Below are 23,678 nucleotides of genomic sequence, written 5' to 3'. Positions count from 1 at the left end.
ATCACTTTCTAACAAAAACCTCTTCTATCATTTATTCCAAAATGGAGTTCACCGTTCAAAATAATAACCTTCTGTACTCATTTTCTTTTACTGAGGATATTGCTCGGATAGGAGTTCGAGATTTATCAAACGGACTGTATGAGTCTCTGATCACTTTACCCATTACTGTGTGGCACATTATTGAGCACCAGCGACAACAGTTTGATACATATCATCAGGGACAGGTCCCAATCACAGAGAATTAACTCGGAACTCACGCGATGGGACACGAAGTTGCTGTTGTCAGTGGACACCACTATCCTCACGTTAATGGATCTGATTTTCCTGCCAACTACGTAGCTGGAAGTATTCAGTACACATTTCCTTGGGAGGAAGGGCAAATTCCAAACAGTTGGTTCACTACACCGGATGTAGGTGAGGTATCAGGCCCGGAGGTGGAAAATAATCTTCTCCAAATAGCTTCAAGAGCTCATAGAAGAGAACATAGCGAGTTGAGCATTGATACTAGTACCACCACGTCATTTAACGATCTGGAAAACTTTGATCCAGCGCAGTACTATGGATCTACTGACATGTCAACTACACCCTCGATGACAACCCCATCGATTGAGGAAGGAACAGCTCACAACCCTATTTTTTTGAGTGATGTACCTAATACCCCAGTCACTGTTCAACCAACTGAACTACCTGGTAGAATTGAGCGACAAAGAGATTTCGGTAATGAAATTCAGAACTTACCAGAATATGTTATTGAAACTCTTTTTGAATGATTTCTATGTTCAATTTTGTAAACTATTTTGTATTTGTTCGTAAAAATAATAAAGTTTCTGAATACCTTTTGGGTGTTTCTTATTAAATTTACATTTTCAATTTTATAATTTTTTTATAGTTTTCCAGAATAAAAGATTAACACGAAAGGTTACTTGATAATTTAGGTACTTGGTTATTATTGAAAATTTCTTTTTCGACAATTAAGAAAAATACCGAATCTAATTTTGATATTTAAGAAAATTGTCGAATTTATTTTCGATATTTAACAAAAAATGTCGAGAAAAAATTCGATTTTTAAGAAAAAAATTACTGTTACAAATCCAATTTTTAAGCTGCAAGAACAGATTCAAAACTTGTCATTTTAAAAATTATTAAAATTTATGTTTTTTGCTTAAAATCATACCGTAAAACTAAGAAAAATGAGAAAAAATTGCACATTTTGCACGCACAGTTTGGTAACATTTTTGATTTTTAATGAAAAATCTGAGGTTCTATTTTTGACTTTTAACAAAAAATGTTGTGTGAAAATTCGACATTTAACAAACAAATCGACTTCAAAGTTCAACTTTTAGAATATACACTAATAATAAAACATTTTAGTACAAACACTTTATTACTTTCTAACTTCAAAGTACAACATTATTCCATGACCATCTAGTAAACACTCAACAATTTTTTATTAATTCACTCTCATACTTTGAGTTCTTAAGAGACTGAATTCGGTCGAAGAAGGATGATCTCAATGTTTGTGTGCTTGCATTTCTTTGCTCAGCTCTCAGTAGATGTCTCTTGAACTTTTTTCTACTCAATCTCTTCTTAGACACGCTGGGTAGTTTTTCAACAAATTTGTTTTCCGAATTACGTTGTACCGCTCTCTTCAATTGGGTGAAAACAAGTCCTGCTTCTTCGTTTGTGTGACCAAAAAACTGATGTTTATATAAGGTGTATAAGCAGTCCACTGTCTGATATTGAAAAGATAAATCATCCAATTTTTGGAGTAATTCATTAATGGAAGATGAAATGAGAATTATGTGATAAGAACAATTTTTCAGAGGACAAAACGTTTAATTGTGAGACGCAACAGAGTATTCACTAGTAAGCAAGTAAGGTTTATAATCCTTAACTTATACGCAAATGAACAAGGATTTCTCACAAAATTTTTTATAAAAGTCAGGTAAAACTTGACACATAACTGCTGCCATTCTGTAACCAAAGTGATTTTGGAGTGATTCTTTTAAACTACCGTATAAGGAAATAACGCAATTCAGTTCAAACGCAGCGAAAATTTCATTTGAAAAATGACACAGTTCAAGAGACAGCAACTCAGAAAAATCCGTTGTTTTACTTGTTCTAAGTATTTCAAACACTATTACTCGCTAATGCAACACAGACGTGCTAAACATCAAGATAAATATGCTGCTCTAGTTCAAATGTTTGCTCAACTTAAAATTTCTGACTAAGTTTCCTTATAAGGAATTTTTGCAAAATGACGCAATTGAACTTTCCATATTTGGAAATGAAAGAAAGATAATGACATCATTACCAAATAAAGGTGATCTGAAACAATAGAGAAAGTAAAATTGCAAGTCAAATCATTCAATTAATTTCTCTCTGTCACATTAAGTTGATAAAATGTCTCTCTCTCAAGTCTCTCCGTTTTACTCGAGTGCTCCGTCTATGTTTACCGATTCTCAACCTAAAACTGGAACTGATTCGGTTCCATTTTATATAGACTTTGGTTCTAACCCAAAAAGATTTGGGAGATTTACTGTGTCCCAGATTTTTAAAAACGGACAAAATTATTCCGAACCAACTTTCCAAGTCTTCAAAAAAGAGAATTCTGGAACATTTGAGAAGTACCAACAACTTCGAATAGGAGATTACGAATTCAAGAAATTCTGTTTCCTCAAGAACAATATCCTGGATGGGGAGTTGAAACTGAGTGAGCACCCGACTCAATTTGATAAGAACCCATGTATGGAGGATGTGCTGCAACGATGTCACAAAGTCAGAGAGGTCAGCATAGGACGAAATCGACGAATATATGTGACTTTCATTCAATACGTTCAGGAGAATCCAGCCTCCATTTATGTGCAGATTCGGCTCTTTTGTCGCAAGGAAAACAATGAGTTCAAGCAGGTGACTTATGTCAGCTACACTTTGGACGAGTTCAAGGAACTGATTCAAAATTTGAATGACTTTTCTAACATTGAACAATGTACATTTCAATAAAAATTGTTGTGTGATTTTGTAATATGTCTTTGTCTTCTCTACAATAAATTTTTCATTTTAAAAATCTTTGATCTGAGAATGAGTTGGGATATTGGCTGCTCAAGAAACATTTTGTTGAGTCTCAGAGACAAGTCAAAGGTTTTTCACGTTAGACTTCATTACGAACTTAAAAGATATTCCTATACTGTTCTTGAAGCTCAAAATTTTCCCAGATTAGAAAATTTGGACATAGAGTCCCAAATTTCAGAATTTAAGTGGGTTATTCACAACGGATTACGCAGAACAAGTCTTATATATCGTTCATATAAACAACAAGTTACCATTTCACAACATCGTTGGAACGGATATCAGTGGAGTTTTCCGACAAATATTGAATTAAAAAAAGAATAGTACGAGAACTTACTAGAGCATCTCCCTACACTTTTATCTTATATTGAAAAGTTTAAGAAAACTTGCATTGACATAGATGAAGGAACGCAAAATTGATGGATATTGTCATTCTTGTCAACATATTCAATTGCTACGGAAGCATCCTTTCAATGTTTCCCGAAAATGAAAAACGCAAAAACTGTTTTTTAGCGGCCTGTAAAATTTGGGACGAGAATATAAATTTGGAGGAAATTAACCAAAAATTTCCTCATGGAGGACTTATTGGTTATGGAAATTCCTTTTTAGATTTTTTCTTTGCTAGATTGAAAGTTTTTCGATTACATGCTATACTACACGATTCTGCTGGAGCGGTTAAAGCAACTACAAACAAGGGACCAGGATACTGTTACATGTTACCAAATTTTCCAAGCTCATGTTTCTTGGGACATTTAACTGGGTTAATCTTTTGTGTCTTTATTAAATTTTATCATCCTCAAATTTTCAAAATGCTAGACTGCTAATCATTTTTGTAATAATTCAACCTAGAAAAAAGAATGTCTCTCGTTGTGTTTGATATTGAGTGCTTGGAAGGGAAAATTGTCAAGGAGTTGGGTGGTTTCAAGGATGGAATTGTATTGGGATACAGTTTCCTCCCACCCAAAGACTATAAACCTACTTTTCAAGCAAAATGGAACACTAAAAATTTACATGGGATTAATTGGAACAATGGAAAACTGTAATACACTGAGTTGTCATCAATCATTCACCAACATTGTTCACCTACAACAGAATACTTTGCAAAAGGGTTAGAGAAGTGTAATCTTCTCTCAAATTACTTGTGTAAAGATGTGGAGAATCTAGATGATCTTGGTTGTCCAAAAGTTTTCAAACTTCTCAATAACTCGGATCCTGACTGGGATTGTAGCAATTATCCGTATCGACACAAAAAGACATTTCACTGTGCAGAGAAGAAAGCTTATGCTTACGGAACTTGGACTCTGGATTTTTTTGATAACGTATAATATTTGTAATTTCTATTTGTAATTTCTATTTGTATTTGTGATCGTTTTGTAATTTATTAATTTTATTTTACTACTTTTGAAATCAGAGAGAAGTTGCATTCCCAGTTCAAAAAATTGATTTTCCCTTAAAAATAAGGTATAAATGACCAAGCATACAGATAACGGTTTGAATTTAGGTAATTTTGTCTTTGATGATAATAACCAGGAACGACAATCGTGGAAATGTTTTGGACATACTTGTAATAGATCTCTGGTGGTTTTTGTCCCAATTTTTTGTTATTTTGTTAATATTAGCGTGCTGTATAGTAAGAATAACTCTTGCCGAAACCTGTGAAGAAACAACAGTTTGGATTGCTATCTTATCTAGTACAGTCGGTTATATTTTACCTTCTCCTAAACTATGAACAAAATAATCTCTACTAAGGAACGCATTTTTATTTCATTGGTGGGACCAAGCGGGTCTGGAAAATCTCATCTTATCCATGATTGGCTAACTATTGGAACTTTTCAACCCGATTTTGATAAAATTTACTATTTTTATCAACATTATCAATCACTTTACGGTCTAATGTCCAAAAACACTAAAAAAAATTCAATTTATTCAAGGAGTTGACTTTGAGTTCATTCAGAGTCTACCCAATAATGGAACAAAGTATTTGCTGATTTTTGATGGTTCTTGTGAAGAAATCTCAAGCTCGAAAGAATTTGTTAAAATCGCGACAGCTGGAAGACACAAAGTTCTTAGTACAATATATATAAAGCATAATCTTTTTCATCAGAGTAGGTTGGGAAGAGATATTGAGTTACAAAATACTCATATAGTTTTATTCAAGTCTCCTAGAGATGTTCTCCAGATTAACACTCTTAGTCAACAGCTCGGGTTAGGATCACAATTAAAAGATTGGTATACAAAAGCTACTTCAATCCCGTATGGTCACTTACTCATTGATCTAACTCCGAAAACAGTCGACTCTCTTAGATTTTGCAGAAACAGTGGTTCTATTCCCACTATTTTTTTTCTCCCTAAAACGAAACAAGAGATTACTTTTTTGAACGATGAACACACAACATCTCTCTACGCTGATAACGTTCCAAACGTATTCCCAGAACTTCAAGAAATCGTTCCTAAGAAATTGTCCAAAAGATTTCATTCAGTTTCTAAACGAATGCATAGTAAACCTTCTCGGGGGACAACTACAGGAAATACAAAAACAAGACGTAATAAAGTACAGAGACGAAATTCATCAACTCGTGCTAAATAGAACCGGAATAAATAAAAGAAGAGCAATTTTAAGTTCACGAAAAGGAATAGAGCTCATATCAATTTTGACACCATCTATCAATAATCGATTGTCTTGAAATGGAACAGTTTGTTTTGATTCCTCAACACCTTTACGAACAAAAATTCAAATTAGAAGTTGAAAAGTTGGACACTTTTGAGCAGAAACCAGTTTCTGTCCCAACACATTTGAACCCTAATTACAAGGAAATCAGCAACAAAACCAGATCTTTAAAGAACGAATCAATTGTAGATCAAATTTTGAATTCACCGCGAGTCAAGCTATCTCTCAACGACACAATTTTATTAGATGGAAGAGATACAGAAGTAGCTTTTGCAGATTTTATTTTTGCATTGAAAAGAAAGAACGTTGATTTTCCCGACATATATTACACAATACTTGATGCTACCGGAATAAATCCGCAAAAAGTAATAAACAAAGATGCCAAAAGCAAAGACAGAGGGAGCTGGATTCCTTTCAAAATCTGAAAAAGCCAAGCTACAAAGGCTGTATAGAGATGGAAAAGCCGCAGATGGATCAATTAAAAATCTACAAAAGGCAAGTGGGTTATCCAAAAAGAAAGTTGCCTACTTTCTACACAGTAAAGATTCCTACACAAAGTATCGTCATGCAACACGACATTTCAAAAGATTACCAGCATTTGCTAAGCGAATCAATGAGATCTGGTGTCTCGATCTAGCTTTTATGGATAAATTATCGGATACTAATAATGGAGTGAAGTATTTATTAGTATGTGTTGACGTCTTTTCTCGCTTTGTTCGTGTGCAACCAATGAAGTCAAAGTACTCTACCGATGCAGTTGTAGCTTTCAAAAAAATGTTGCGTAAAAAAAGTATGCCCGCGAAAGTATGGGTTGACCAGGGAACAGAGTTTAGTGGTGAGTTTCGAAAGTTTTGTATGGACAAGAAAATTAAAATTTACTCTACTAGAAGTGAAACGAAAGCTGCTGTAGCAGAACGAGCCATTAAATCCCTGAAAAACATTATTTATCGCTATATGGAAGAAGATGGTGTCAAATACATGAGAAAAATGGATTCCTTTGTCAAAACTATGAACACAAGAGTTAATCGCTCAACAGGTAAAGCTCCAAAAATGTAACAAACAAAGACTTTTTGTCAATTTTTTACAGAAATCCAATTAACCAATATAAACGACCACGTTTTAAAGTTGGTGAAAATGTTCGTATATGAAAAAAAGATATTCCATTCAGAAAAAGTTATAAATCACAGTTCACACATGAAATATTCAAAATTGTTAAAGTTGCTACTTTTAAACCGCCAACCTATAACCTTTGTGGAGAACAAGGTGATGAATTTCTAGGTAAATTTTATGAACAAGAGCTTTCAATGTGTATCATTTAAAGATGAGTTCTTTCACTGTTGAGTTGGTTTCCAATGCGTCGTTTGATTGTTACCCAAACAATACACTAAGTTCTTTCACGAATTTTCTACCTGAACAAATTAATCTTGATGGAGAATGGGAGGTAGCGATAACAGAACTGTCGTATCCTTCCTTGTACCAAAACATAACAGAGGGTAAATTCTTCTATCTAGATGAAGCAACACCAGATACAAAACCATCGGATTATTACACACTTGATCCAGGTCTATACCCCTCGATCTCTGATATTGTCAATGAAATGAATAGAAAAATTCAGGAACGTGAAAAATATGAAAAAACGCCCATCAAGTTACACGTTAACAAAATTACACAGCGAATTTCTTTGAGTCTTCCAAATCAAAACTCTTTACTTGTCATTTTTAGTGCCGATCTTTGTCATGTCTTTGGATGCGAAGAAGCTGTTTATGGTATGGGTGTTTTCATGAGTGGTGGTGGTCCACATTTTCCCAAGTTTCCTTATGACATTGTACGAATACACACCTTAATGATATATAGTGATATTGTTGAATACAATATTGTGGGTGATACAAAAGCTGCTCTTTTACGATGCATTCCGTTTATATCAAAAGTTAAGAATGGAGATATCATCTCAACGGGACAATACATGAATTATCAAAATTTTCCAAACTTACAATTTAAAAAAATTCTAAAAAACTCATTCCACAGCATAAAACTCGAGCTCCGGGACTCTTATGGTTAAAAAGTTCCTTTCAACTCTGTTGGTGTGACAAGAGCGGTACTAATGTTTAGAAAAACTTCTGACAATCATTTTTAGATTTAAAGTTGTAGAAAATGGTTGCTGATAGTGATTTACCGTATTTTCGTGGTTATTCAAGACAGAGGGGAAGAGGATTCGGAGCGTTAGCACAAACAATTGGGAGGACAGCTATTCCATTCTTGAGGAGATATGTTGTCCCAGCAGCAAAAAGAGTTGGTGCTGATTTGCTTGATATAGCTGCAACAGAAATTGGAAATGTTCAAACTGGAAAGAAAAAATTCAAATCTGTGGCTGCAGATGTTGGAAAGAAAACATTACGTAAACAGCTAGGTGGTGGAAAAATTAGGAAACGGCGCATAATTCGAAGAATTACCCCAAAAACCAGTCGACGTCGTCGAACTAGAAGAGATATTTTTTCTAAGCTAAAATGAATACTAGATCAACAAACGATAGCAACTTTCGTTATGGTCACTTTACGAACTCTTGCTTGGAGATTTTTGACAAAATTCCTGTTTTGGAACCAATTGAATCTTCTCACGTTCAAGAAGTTTATCCCAGTACTTCATTGGATGAAAGCAGCATTGAGTTCGAGTTTGAAACAGATAGAAGCATATATCTTGATATGAGAGATATCCACCTTCAAATCAAAGTTGGATTACAAAAGGGAAGATTGTTTGATGACTTTATGAAAAAAGACGAGCATGGAAAAGCAGATATGGGAATGTCTTTCACAGATGATGATTTACATTATCTAACTCACATCAACAATTTATTGCACTCGCTCTTTTCCAACTGTGAGGTGTATCTGAACAATCAACAGGTTTACAACTCAAATGGTCTCTATGGACACAAAGCTATATTTTCCAATGAATTTAACGCTTCCACAAGAAATAATGAAGGTATTTTGGCTTGTTATGGATATGAACTTGAAAAAGAACACAGCGATTTTGAGAAAAGCCCTTTTATAGATCGAGAGGAAGAACTTTTGCTGAAAAATTGAACTACTTATTACGGTAAATTAGCAATTGATTTGTTCCAATGCTAAAAGTTACTGCTTCCAAATACAAAAGTTAGACTGAAATTGATTCGTGCAAGACCCAATTTTTACATGATCTCCTACAATCCTCACGTCTCCCTTAAAGTTCTTGACTGTTCCCTGTTTACAAGACGTGTTGTTGTTAACGAAGTGTATCACCAGACTATCAATTATCAATTAACTCATCAACCTGCTTGTTACAACTTTATGGAAACAATTGCACGCACATTTATTACTCCTTCAGGACAGAACCAGTTTATTCAGGAAAATGTTTTTAACAATGCTCCAATCAGAAGAGTAGCTATTGCGATGAACACAGATTCAGCATTCACAGGACATTTTCAAGAAAATCCTTTCCATTATCAGAAATTTGGTTTACGAGAACTAAGAATTGTTCGAGGAGGTAGAGCTATAGTATCAGTTGATACAACCAATGACTGTAGGGCATATGTAACAACAATGAAAGCAATGAATTTTAACGAAGAGATTCCCGCGTTACCACATAATCTATTTCAGAACCATTACGTGCTTGTATTTGATCTCACTTCACTTCAAGATGCTGGAGAAAGTATTCATTATCCTGAGCTCAGCGGTGAAAGTATCCGATTAGAAATGTTTTTCGACCGCCCGCTAAGAAGCGTGACAGAATTAATTGTTCTAGGAGAAAGGATGTCCACTGTTAAAATTGATCAGTTCGGAACGGTTGCTAAAAATGTCTGAAGATTTTTGCGTTAACGAAAATTTTTTCATATTTTTTTCAGTTTTTTATGGGTTTTACATCATTGCTTTCTGCATAGGAAAATTTTTGGGTTATATATTATCGTCACCCAGTTGCCATTCTCTTCACCAAATAATTTCTTAAAATGGACGTTAACTGGGGGCGAACTAATTCAAACTTTTTTGTTTACGTTCCTCTCCTAATTTTTCTGCTACTTCTTTTTATAATTATTTTATTCTACCCCATATCCCATAACAATTCTGTTGACAAAATTAAAAAGTCAAGCAACCTTTTATTAGAGCTAGAAAAAAAGTCCAATGATTGTTGCTTTTATGAAGAGAATGAGTCTTTTCAGCTTGACTGTACAGTTAGAAATCCGTGTGTTAATGGTACTTGCGAAATAAAGCAGAGAAAAATTGTTTGTCATGGATAACACTTCCCTGATACAGATTATTGAACGAATCCCAGAACTCAAATACCGCTATATTGGATCGTTTCCAGCAGATTGTGTTCCAAGGCTACCCACATTCAGTTTTGCTATCATCAACACTTCTCCGAGCAGTGAAGCTGGAGAGCATTGGATAATGATTGCTCGACTCAATCGAACTTATTACTATGCTGATTCTTTGGCTCGTCCAATCACAAAATACAATTTTTTGAATAAAAAGTATCAGAAAATGATACAACAACCAGTTCAGAAAACTGATAATTTGTGTGGATTTTACACAATATTTGCAGCATTTCAACTATTTAAATTTTTTCAAACGAAACTGAACAAGGTTCATGACGTTCATGTTTTAAACTTTATAAGTAACTATATGTGAATTAGATAAATTTAATGTAAAATAAGTCGAAGTGTAATAAAGTCGACAGCAATTTTTTTCTAAATTCCTTAATTCTTCGTTAGTTACTCAAATTTTTGTTGTCGACTTTATTAACTACTCGGCTAAATGTACTTTAATACTCTTTTCTTTTGTACTATCATCATGTAAACGTTTGATTAAATTTGTATTTGCATGTGCTTAATTTGTACTGTGTCTGTTATTTTGTACTTATTAATTCAATTTTTTTCTTTTATTTAACTTTTTTCCATGTTATGAGCGCGTAAAAGTCCACTAGTACTGTGACAATGCCAGATCAGCAAGAGGTAGTTTCGATCTACCGACCTCTGAGTTATGAGCCCAGCACGCTTCCGCTGCGCCATCTTGCTATTTAGGGTCGGCTATACCTAATCTTAATACATTGCGGCGGCTATACCTAATCTTAAAACATTGCGGCGGCTATACCTAATCTTAATACATTGCGGCGACTATACCTAATCTTAATACATTGCGGCGGCTATACCTAATCTTAATACATTGCGGCGGCTATACCTAATCTTAATACATTGCGGCGGCTATACCTAATCTTAATACATTGCGGCGGCTATACCTAATCTTAATACATTGCTGTGGTTAAACCAAAAAATGTTGAAGTTTACTGCGAGGGAAATTATCCGTTAATGCGCGCTGCCTGTACAATTCCCCGCCTGTACGTACGCGCTGACTTTACAATTCCCTGCGCGCTGCATGTATAATTCCCCGCCTGTACGTACGCGCTGACTGTGCAATTCCCTGCGCGCTGCATGTATAATTCCCCGCCTGTACGAACGCGCTGACTGTGCAATTCCCTGCGCGCTGCATTTATAATTCCCTGCTAATCCCTAAATGACCTCTAAAATCACGTGACAAGTGGCTCCAAAAAATCACCCTGATCTGCTCCCACCTTACTACTCACCCCCCGGAACACCCCTAGATTTATCCCCAATCTTAATACATTGCGGAGAATATTCCTAATCTTAATACGTGGCGGCCGCTATAACTAATCTTAATACGTGGCGGCCGCTATTACTAATCTTAATACGTGGCGGCCGCTATTACTAATCTTAATACGTGGCGGCCGCTATTACTAATCTTAATACGTGGCGGCCGCTATTACTAATCTTAAAACATGTACGCCGCCTATACCCTATCTTAATACATTAGTGTAGACCCTCTCTCAAAAATTACTCCTATACCCTATCTTAATACATGGGGTCTACACCCCCCGGGGAGACTTGCTCACCCTATTACTACTCTTTTTCTTTTTTTCGAAAACAATTAATTTCACAGTTATTAATGTCATTAGATATCAACTGAGATCACTAATATGTTCAGTTATATCAGCATAGAAAACAATTGAGATTTGTAACTATCCAACGATTGATTGCGCAATTTTTCAAAGCCAACGGGATTAACGATTATTGTTATAATTGAAAAAGAAACCAAAAAACTTTTGAAATGTAAAAATATATAAAAATCTAACATTTTATGAAATCTCTCAGTAACGGTAGTAACAAAGGCGTGAAACAAATGTTTGAAGCTAAAATCGTCATAAATATTAAAAAATAGCTCACGAGAAACGGGTTGTCCCCTGTGTTTACAGAGACTTAGCTACAAATCGACCAAAAAAAAATTATAAAAAAGGCGAAGCTCAAAAACCCAATTTTAATTTTGAAAAACTAATGATTTCAAAAATCACAACAAACCTAGGATTACAATAAAAAGCAAAGGATGCAGTCAACTCCTCAGGAAGCCAATTGGGCCTGTTAATTATGACACTAAATCACGAACCCAAAAAAACAATTACATAAAAAAGCCAAAACTTCAAACAAATTTAAGACATGACACTGCAATTATAAGATATGTTATGCAAGAACTGTAAATCGGCTTTTTCCTTTCATCTTATAACCACCGAGTCTTTTAATGAAAAGACTATTTAGACATGACAACAAAAAGAAACCCAAAAATTGAACAGCTTAGAAATCTCGAAAATGGTCGAAGGAGACAGTCACAACGTAGAATCAAGCGTGAAAAAAAATTTAAATCATCAAACGTAATTGAAACTTCTATTTAGTGAGATTGATTTTCATGGTGACAAAATTGAAAGCAAAAAGGAGACATTTGGAAAAAATATTTTAATTTTTTAATTCAATTTGAAAGTCATTAAAACAAACAGCTATAAATTGAAATTTTTAACTAGGTTAAATAATAAGTCTTGGAGAAGCAATTACGATCTGTCGTTACCGGGTACATGGCGTACAACATCGTTAAGAAAGACAAACATAGGCAAAATAAAAAAACCACAAAATTTTGCGATATAACTGTGTCTCAGCCCAAAAAGCGTAAACTATTCAACAAAAATAAATAACATATTCAGAAACGCCTTTCGCCAATTTTCCGAATTTTTACCTACAATTCCTTCCTTTAATTAGACATGTCAAAAATTGTGATAATTCGACAAGGAAACAAAATGAACAAATTAAACTCTTATGATAAAAAAAACTGAAAACGTGAAGTACCAATACAAAGAAATCAATAGTTGAATATAAACCCGTAACTGACATTAATATTTAACTCACAGAAAGTCGGTTTCCGGCTGTTTTTTGCAAAGACTGTGCCCCAAGTTGGGACAAATAATATAAAATAGTGGCAAAGTTCAAAATTCACCGATATTTTCTCAAAACAAATCTATTCCAAGTCAAAACAGACATTAAATAACATCTGAAAAAAAGTCTAGGCTCTTTTATACCCTATAAAAGTTATCTGGATCTCTGATTGGGGACACTAAGTCACTGGGTTACAAAAAAGTATAAAAAATTAAAGCAAAACGCACGAAGTCTACAAAAGTTTTACGAAAACTATTGGTCAGAGCCTTAAAAACCATGAGCTTAACGCTGAAACCATAAAACAATCTCGCAATATTGCTGGGTCTCGTTCATTGTAAATATTATTTGTCATTAATTGAGCCCTGATTTGAAATTTCTGTCCGTAATTTACATAAAAAGCATTTACATAGCGGAGATATTTTGAGAAAAAGGTCGCGCCACATTGAAATCTAAAAAAGGAGCCATGGTAAGATCAAGATCAGCCCAGGTATTGCAGGGCGTCTAACAAAACACTCAATTATTGAAACGGTTGCGAAATAGATCAGTTCAATATACTAAAGTTTTTCGGTTTGTCAAAAATAAAAAATGCATTTTGTATAATTTTCGAGTTTAAATTAGCAAAAATTTGGCAAACTTATAATTCCAGAAGACCCCTAAAGCCAACGGAGTGTACAACTAGCTCTCTTTTGAGCGTAATCAGAATATGGCCGCAGTCTTAAGGTGTCTACTTTCAGCAAATTTAAAGCAAGTGAGCTGAAGAAAAGCCTTCAGCAATTCAGCAACCCTCCTCTATCTTTAGAGATAAAATTAATAACACTACAGTTAACCATTTTAACATATCTTAACAAAATTGACGAAACTTCGGTCAAAATTGTCGAAAGTTTGGTCAAAGAGTGAATAAAAACAGCTGAATTACCTCTAATATTCACAAAACCTTCAACCTCGATAACTCCCTATAAAAAACGAAAATTGGTAAAATCTTTTTAATTCCATATTCCACGCTGGACGGGCTTTCTAATGATGCCACTCACAACTCTACGATTATTATATCGATCGGCCAAAATTTACTGAACAAAAAAACCCACTTGAGAATATAGTTCTCCCCCCCCCACAAGTGGGGTCGGAACAATAATGTAGAATCATTTGAAGAACTTTATGAATAATTCATGTTTGGCTGCTCTTTTTCTACGTAAAGGTATGACTGACATGAATGGTTCCGGTTTTTTGTAAGTGGAGTACATTTAAGCCACCTTTTCAAAAGTTCTGAAAGTTTTGGTTTATAATTTCCATTGCATTTGTTGATCTTGGTAGTTTATTCAATAAATTGGTTTTTCAACAAAACGATCTGATGTCTTGTTTTTGCAAAATAGATTGTTTTTGTTTCAATTGAATTGCAAACTAAATTAGAGTTTTGAAAAGTTTTGAAAACAAGAAAAGTTGTAAAACCTAGTCGCTTGATTTTAGGAGATTTCGTCATGCTAAAACTTTTTGTGTTCAAATGGTTTTTGTATTTTTTAGCCTGTGAGAAGTTTCCATCAACGTCCAGGGACGCAAAGGGGCTCTGCGTGCAGTCATCTTTTTGAGGTTTCTGTCTATTGTTTAGTAAAACCAGCTATCAGATTTGTACATGAAAGCCATTTTTGCAGTGGCAAAATATTTAAAAAGTTTCTTTTCAACTGCTCAACTGAAGACATCTCAGCTAACGTTTTTCAGCTTTTTGCTTCTTTTTGTTAGTCGATTCAAAATTTTCAGGTCAAGCAAAAATGGCTGTGTCAACTGTGTGGTATGTTAGAGGATAGAATTTGAAAATCCCATTGTCTACCTTTGAGCAGACACTTTGTGTTAATATTGATAAGATTAACATCAAACTGGTTGTTTCTGTCCGTAATTTACATAAAAAGCATTTACATAGCGGAGATATTTTGAGAAAAAGGTCGCGCCACATTAAAATCTAAAAAAGGAGCCATGGTAAGATCAAGATCAGCCCAGGTATTGCAGGGCGTCTAACAAAACACTCAATTATTGAAACGGTTGCGAAATAGATCAATTCAATATAAAGTTTTTCGGTTTGTCAAAAATAAAAAATGCATTTTGTATAATTTTCGAGTTTAAATTAGCAAAAATTTGGCAAACTTATAATTCCAGAAGACCCCTAAAGTCAACGGAGTACAACTAGCTCTCTTTTGAGCGTAATCAGAATATGGCCGCAGTCTTAAGTTGTCTACTTTCAGCAAATTTAAAGCAAGTGAGCTGAAGAAAAGCCTTCAGCAACTCAGCAACCCTCCTCTATCTTTAGAGATAAAATTAATAACACTACAGTTAACAATTTTAACATATCTTAACAAAATTGACAAAACTTCGGTCAAAATTGTCGAAAATTTGGTCAAAGAGTGAATAAAAACAGCTGAATTACCTCTAATATTCACAAAACCTTGAACCTCGATAACTCCCTATAAAAAACGAAAATTGGTAAAATCTTTTTAATTCCATATTCCACGCTGGACGGGCTTTCTAATGATGCCACTCACAACTCTACGATTATTATATCGATCGGCCAAAATTTACTGAACAAAAAAACCCATTTGAGAATATAGTTCCTCCCCCCCCCCCCCCCCCCCACAAGTGGGGTCGGAAAAATAATGTAGAATCCTTTGAAGAACTTTATGAATAATTCATGTTTGGCTGCTCTTTTTCTACGTAAAGGTATGACTGACATGAATGGTTCCGGTTTTTTGTTAGTGGAGTACATTAAAGCCACCTTTTCAAAAATTCTGAATGTTTTGGTTTATAATTTCCATTGCATTTGTTGATCTTGGTAGTTCATTCAATAAATTGGTTTTTCAACAAAACGATCTGATGTCTTGTTTTTGCAAAATAGATTGTTTTTGTTTCAATTGAATTGCAAACTAAATTAGAGTTTTGAAAAGTTTTGAAAACAAGAAAAGTTGTAATTCTAGTCGCTTGATTTTAGGAGATTTCGTAATGCTAAAACTTTTTGTGTTCAAATGGTTTTTGTATTTTTTAGCCTGTGAGAAGTTTCCATCAACGTCCAGGGACGCAAAGGGGCTCTGCGTGCAGTCATCTTTTTGAGGTTTCTGTCTATTGTTTAGTAAAACCAGCTATCAGATTTGTACATGAAAGCCATTTTTGCAGTGGCAAAATATTGAAAAAGTTTTTTTCAACTGCTCAACTGGAGACATCTCAGCTAACTTTTTTCAGCTTTTTGCTTCTTTTTGTTAGTTGATTCAAAATTTTCAGTTCAAGCATAAATGGCTGTTTCATTTGTGTGGTGTGTTAGAGGATAGAATTTCAAAATCCCATTGTCTACCTTTGAGCAGACACTTTGTGTTATCATTGATAAGATTAACATCAAACTGGTTGTTTATCAAGTTGCTTAGATTCAGACAAAAGATATTTTTGCACAAGATGTACAGATTGATTTGCTGAAACTCGACCTGAAATTCTCTACAATCTTAGTTAGACTGACCATAAAACTATTGTCACAGGTCACGAATCAGCCGGCATTCTTCGGTTTCGGTTGTTCGTTGATCGAGATTTCTACTAGCCTGGACGTTGCTTCATTTTGCCAAGTGTAAAGACTGTTATCAGGCTGATTGAAGACAGCATAGTAGAGTGAAAACAGTTCACTAGTTACAATTCTCAATGTGAATTGATCTTGTCCTTAGGTCAATTGTATCTTGTGATTGTTTTATGTGACTTTTAACTCCTATCATACCTCCTCCATATTTTTCTTTGACAATTGCATTGTGTCAGTGTCATCTATGAAGACTGTTTTTTCCTATGAAAGAGCGTTTAAATCGGGAATGTATCTGTAAGCCGTGTTTACGTGAGACTCGTAATGTCGCGTATTCAGAGGCAAAAAAAACTATTGCCATATGACAGCCCGCCTTTTTGCTTAACTAGACTACTCCGCAGAAACTTTCACAGAAACTCCAAAAATATAAAGTAACTTCGTGATACTTGTCCCATCATGCATAAATTTTAGTCGCTGGTGTTGATTTCAGGTTCAGGCAAACCTTTGATTCTGTTGCGCCGAGACTTGCTTCTTAACCGATTAAACAGAGTTATGATTTGTCAGGCCTCAGAAAATCCAATTACGTTGGCAATGTTTATTTCCCCCCATTCGTCTTGGCATCCCTTTGTAACTTTGGCCCTCTGTTCATCTACTTTTCCCCAGGATTGTTGCATTGATGCCGCAAATTAGGTCATTCTTCACTCTTAACTGAATTGAGGTTCGCGTTGAGTTGATTGGAATTGCTGCTTACTGTTTTCAGTTATTTCCTAGGCCAGCATTGTTTGCATATAAGCAGAAAATTATCGTTTAACTCAGCAAACGCACTGATATTTTTTTAATCAAACCCTGTGCATTTACTTGTCATGTGCAGCATGCATCCATATTATCAGCACATAAGCGTGATTCTGTGAGCCATTATAATTACTGCAGGTTTTACATTGTTGCGCCCGGTTAGATACCCGGGTCGAATGTCCTCCCTAAAATCCTCCCATTTTGTTGTAAGAGTGGGGGGATTTGTCTATAGGGGGTAAATTGATGTAAGAGTGTGGGGGTAATTTGTTCAGAGGGGGTAAAATGATGTAACCCTAGTCGGAAAAAAAGTTTATCTTGCAAGATCTTACAAGACAAACTTTTTTCTTACAAAAATCTTAGAAGATAAACTTTTTCTTTCAAGAATCATACAAGATACCCTTTTTTAATTTCAAAATTAATTTTCCGCCTCTAGCACCTATTTTTTTGACCTGTACCCGAAGAAAAAAATATAAAACGTCGCAAGATATGAATGTACACATATTTTGTCATCGACAAAAGGAAGCCGAGAAGTAAAAGCATCAGAAAAATATTTATCGAAGGCATAACAAAAGGGTCTTTCGATCTTCGTTTTAAAAAGCCTTTCGTGATTTTTCAATTCTGTTTTCTCGGTTTTCTGTTTTCTTGGTTTTCTTCATTTGTTTCAGGGTTTCCTGGCAAAAAAGTGGTTGAAGATGGTTCCCGCCAAGGATGGTTTCTTGACGAAATTTTTCAAAAACATATACATTATTTAAAAACCCGAAACTGGCAAAAAAGAAGGGGCACGGTGTGCCTCAAAAAACAAACAGAGAAAAACAAAAAACGGACACGATGTGCCCAAAAAACAAAAAACACAGAAAAACGCTTAAAAAGGGACACGATGTGTCCAGAAAAAAACGCAAACACAGGAAAAACGCCTAAAAACGAACACGACGTGTCTTAACAGTTGGGCTGGAATGAGAGGATTTTTGAGGAAATAACCCCCCTGATTTGCATGTAAAAGTAAGCTGAAATGGGCTGCAATGGGGGGAACTTTGAGAAATTACCCCCTGACTAAAATTGCCATGTAAGAGTGGGCTGTAATGGGCTGCAATGGGAGGACTTTTCAGGAATTACCCTCCCCCTGACTGAAATTGCCATGTAAGAGTGGGCTGCAATGGGCTGCAATGGGAGGACATTTCAGGAATTAACCCCTGGCTGAAATTGCCGTGTAAGAGTGGGCTGTGATGAGCTGCAATGGGAGGACTTTTCAGGAGTTAACCTCCCGCCTGACTGAAATTGCCATGTAAGAGTGGGCTGAGATGGACTGCAAAAGGAGGATTTTTGAGGAATTACCCCCTGATTGAAATTGCCATGTAAGGGTGGGCTGTAATGGGCTGCAATGGGAGGACTTTTCAGGAATTACCCTCCCCCTGACTGAAATTGCCATGTAAGAGTGGGCTGCAATGGGCTGCAATGGGAGGATTTTCAAGGAATTACCCCCATGACTGAAATTGCCATATAAGGGTGGGCTGTAATGGGCTGCAATGGGAGGACTTTTCAGGAATTACCCTCCCCCTGACTGAAATTGCCATGTAAGAGTGGGCTGCAATGGGCTGCAATGGGAGGACTTTTCAGGAATTACCCCCTGACTGAAATTGCAACGTAAGAGTGGGCTGAGATGAGCTGCAATGGGAGGGCTTTTCAAGAAATAACCCTGACTGAAATGGCCATGTTGGAGTTGGCTGCAATTGGATGCAATGTGAGGACTTTTGAGGAATTACCCCCTGACTAAAATTGCCATGTAAGAGTGGGCGGCAACGGGCTGCAATGGGAGGAATTTTGAGGAATTACCCCCTGACTGAAATTGCCATGTAAGAGTAGGCTGCAATGGGCTGCAATGGAAGGACTTTTCAGGAATGTCCCCCTGACTGAAATTGCCATGTAAGAGTGGGCTGCAATGGGCTGCAATGGGAGGACTTTTGAGGAATTACCCACTTACTAAAATTGCCATGTAAGAGTGGGCTGCAACGGGCTGCAATGGGAGGACTTTTCAGGAATTACCCTCCCCCCTGACTGAAATTGCCATGTAAGAGTGGGCTGAGATAGGCTGCAAAGGAAGGATTTGTGAGGAACTACCCCCTGACTGAAATTGCCATGTAAGAGTGGGCTGCAATGGGCTGCAATGGGAGGACATTTCAGGAATTACCCCCTGGCTGAAATTGCCGGGTAAGAATGGGCTGAGATGAGCTGCAATGGGAGGACTTTTCAGGAATTACCCTCCCGCCTGACCGAAATTGCCATGTAAGAGTGGGCTGAGATGGGCTGCAATGGGAGGATTTTTGAGGAATTACCCCCTGACTGAAATTGCCATGTAAGAGTGGGCTGCAATGGGCTGCGATGGGAGGACTTTTCAGGAATTACCCCCCTGACTGAAATTGCCATATAAGAGTGGGCTGTAATGGGCTGCAATGGGAGGACTTTTCAGGAATTACAATCCCCCTGACTGAAATAGCCATGTAAGAGTGGGCTGCAATGGGCTGCAATGGGAGGAATTTTCAGGAATTACCCCCTGACTGAAATTGCCATGTAAGAGTGGGCTGCAATGGGCTGCAATGGGAGGACTTTTGAGGAATTACTCCCTGACTGAAATTGCCATGTAAGAGTGGGCTCGAATGGGCTGCAATGGGAGGACTTTTGAGGAATTGCCCCCTGACTAAAATTGCCATGTAAGAGTGGGCTGCAATGGGCTGCAATGGGAGGACTTTTGAGGAATTATCCCCTGAATAAAATTGCCATGAAAGAGTGGGCTGCAATTGGCTGCAATGGGAGGACTTTTCAGGAACGACCCCCTGACTGAAATTTCCATGTAAGAGTGGGCTGCAATGGGCTGCAATGGGAGGACTTTTGAGGAATTATCCCCTGACTAAAATTGCCATGAAAGAGTGGGCTGCAATTGGCTGCAATGGGAGGACTTTTCAGGAACAACCCCCTGACTGAAATTTCCATGTAAGAGTGGGCTGCAATGGGAGGACTTTTCAGGAATTACCCTCCCCCTGATTGAAATTGCCATGTAAGAGTGGTCAACAATGGGCTGCAATGGGAGGATTTTTGAGGAATTACCCCCTGACTGAAATTGCCATGTAAACGTAGGCTGCAATGTGCTGCAATGGGAGGACTTTTCAGGAACGACCCCCTGACTGAAATTTCCATGTAAGAGTGGGCTGCAATGGGCTGCAATGGGAGGACTTTTGAGGAATTATCCCCTGACTAAAATTGCCATGAAAGAGTGGGCTGCAATTGGCTGCAATGGGAGGACTTTTCAGGAACGACCCCCTGACTGAAATTTCCATGTAAGAGTGGGCTGCAATGGGAGGACTTTTCAGGAATTACCCTCCCCCTGATTGAAATTGCCATGTAAGAGTGGTCAACAATGGGCTGCAATGGGAGGAGTTTTGAGGAATTACCCCCTGACTGAAATTGCCATGTAAACGTAGGCTGCAATGGGCTGCAATGGGAGGACTTTTCAGGAACGACTCCCTGACTGAAATTTCCATGTAAGAGTGGGCTGCAACGGGCTGCAATGGGAGGACTTTTGAGGAATTATCCCCTGACTAAAATTGCCATGAAAGAGTGGGCTGCAATTGGCTGCAATGGGAGGACTTTTCAGGAACGACCCCCTGACTGAAATTTCCATGTAAGAGTGGGCTGCAATGGGCTGCAATGTGAGGATTTTTGAGGAATTACCCCCTGACTAAAATTGCCATGTAAGAGTGGGCTGCAATGGGCTGCAATGGGAGGGCATTTCAGGAATTAACCCCTGGCTGAAATTGCCGTGTAAGAGTGGGCTGAGATGAGCTGCAATGGGAGGACTTTTCAGGAATTACCCTCCCGCCTGACTGAAATTGCCATGTAAGAGTGGGCTGAGATGGGCTGCAATGGGAGGATTTTTGAGGAATTACCCCCCACCCCCCCCCCCCCCCGACTGAAATTGCCATGTAAGAGTGGGCTGTAATGGGCTGCAATGGGAGGACTTTTCAGGAATTACCCCCTGACTGAAATTGCAATGTAAGAGTGGGCTGAGATGAGCTGCAATGGGAGGGCTTTTCAAGAAATAACCCTGACTGAAATGGCCATGTTGGAGTTGGCTGCAATGGGCTGCAATGTGAGGACTTTTGAGGAATTACCCCCTGACTAAAATTTCCATGTAAGAGTGGGCTGCAATGGGCTGCAATGGGAGAACTTTTGAGGAATTATCCCCTGACCAAAATTGCCATGAAAGAGTGGGCTGCAATTGGCTGCAATGGGAGGACTTTTCAGGAACGACCCCCTGACTGAAATTTCTATGTAAGAGTGGGCTGCAATGGGCTGCAATGTGAGGATTTTTGAGGAATTACCCCCTGACTAAAATTGCCATGTAAGAGTGGGCTGCAATGGGCTGCAATGGGAGGGAATTTCAGGAATTACCCCCTGACTGAAATTGCCATATAAGAGTGGGCTGTAATGGGCTGCAATGTGAGGACTTTTCAGGAATTACCCTCCCCCTGACTGAAATTGCCATGTAAGAGTGGGCTGCAATGGGCTGCTATGGGATGATTTTTGAGGAATTACCCCCCCCCCCCCCGACTGAAATTGCCATGTAAGAGTGGGCTGTAATGGGCTGCAATGGGAGAACTTTTCAGGAATTACCCCCTGACTGAAATTGCCATATAAGAGTGGGCTGTAATGGGCTGCAATGTGAGGACTTTTCAGGAATTACCCTCCCCCTGACTGAAATTGCCATGTAAGAGTGGGCTGCAATTGGCTGCAATGGGAGGACTTTTCAGGAATTACCCTCCCGCATGACTGAAATTGCCATGTAAGAGTGGGCTGCAATGGGCTGCAATGGGAGGACTTTTCAGGAATTACCCCCCTGACTGAAATTGCCATGTAAGAGTGGGCTGCAATGGGCTGCAATGGGAGGACTTTTGAGGAATTACCCCCCCCCCCCGACTGAAATTGCCATGTAAGAGTGGGCTGTAATGGGCTCCAATGGGAGGACTTTTCAGGAATTACCCCCTGACTGAAATTGCCATATAAGAGTGGGCTGTAATGGGCTGCAATGTGAGGACTTTTCAGGAATTACCCTCCCCCTGACTGAAATTGCCATGTAAGAGTGGGCTGCAATGGGCTGCAATGGGAGGACTTTTCAGGAATTACCCCCCTGACTGAAATTGCCATGTAAGAGTGGGCTGCAATGGGCTGCAATGGGAGGACTTTTGAGGAATTACCCCCTGACTAAAAATGCCATATAAGAGTGGTCTGCAATGGGCTGCAATGGGAGGACTTTTCAGGAATTACCCTCCCCCCTGACTGAAATTGCCATGTAAGAGTGGGCTGAGATGGGCTGCAATGGGAGGATTTTTGAGGAATTACCCCCTGACTAAAATTGCCATGTAAGAGTGGGCTGCAACGGGCTGCAATGTGAGGATTTTTGAGGAATTACCCCCTGACTGAAATTGCCATGTAAGAGTAGGCTGCAATGGGCTGCAATGGGAGGACTTTTCAGGAATGACCCCCTGACTGAAATTGCCATGTAAGAGTGGGCTGCAATGGGCTGCAATGGGAGGACTTTTCAGGAATTACCCCCCTGACTGAAGTTGCCATGTAGGAGTGGGCTGCAATGGGCTGCAATTGGAGGACTTTTGAGGAATTACCCCCTGACTAAAATTGCCATGTAAGAGTAGGCTGCAATGGGCTGCAATGGGAGGATTTTCAGGAATGACCCCCTGACTGAAATTGCCATGTAAGAGTAGGCTGCAATGGGCTGCAATGGGATGACTTTTCAGGAATGACCCCCTGACTGAAATTGCCATGTAAGAGTGGGCTGCAATGGGCTGCAATGGGAGGACTTTTCAGGAATAACGCCCCTGACTGAAATTGCCATGTAAGAGTGGGCTGCAATGGGCTGCAATGGGAAGACTTTTGAGGAAATACCCCCTGACTAAAATTGCCATATAAGAGTGGTCTGCAATGGGCTGCAATGGGAGGACTTTTCAGGAATTACCCTCCCCCTGGCTGCAATTGCCGTGTAAGAGTGGGCTGAGATGAGCTGCAATGGGAGGACTTTTCAGGAATTACCCTCCCGCCTGACTGAAATTGCCATGTAAGAGTGGGCTGCAATGGGCTGCAATGGGAGGACTTTTCAGGAATTACCCCCCTGACTGAAATTTCCATATAAGAGTGGGCTGTAATGGGCTGCAATGTGAGGACTTTTCAGGAATTACCCTCCCCCTGACTGAAATTGCCATGTAAGAGTGGGCTGCAATGGGCTGCAATGGGAGGACTTTTCAGGAATTACC

At 38.0% G+C, this 23,678-nt stretch overlaps 1 protein-coding gene across 1 annotated transcript in view; it reads left to right on the top strand.

Annotated features, from left to right (window-relative positions):
• Positions 1-848: 848 nt before the first annotated feature.
• LOC142349403 (putative SERF-like protein) overlaps positions 849-23,678 on the top strand; it is a 241,169-nt gene continuing 218,339 nt past the window's right edge. The window contains exon 1 of the mRNA XM_075400936.1: positions 849-858. The gene's annotated coding sequence lies outside the window, so the exon portion shown is untranslated. The remainder of the gene's footprint in view (positions 859-23,678) is intronic.

Source organism: Convolutriloba macropyga, chromosome 11 (genome assembly GCF_964194025.1).
Source record: "Convolutriloba macropyga chromosome 11, txConMacr16.3, whole genome shotgun sequence".
NCBI lineage: Eukaryota > Metazoa > Xenacoelomorpha > Acoela > Convolutidae > Convolutriloba > Convolutriloba macropyga.
Note: the sequence above shows the minus strand (reverse complement) of the source record. Positions and strands in the feature narration are given on the sequence as shown.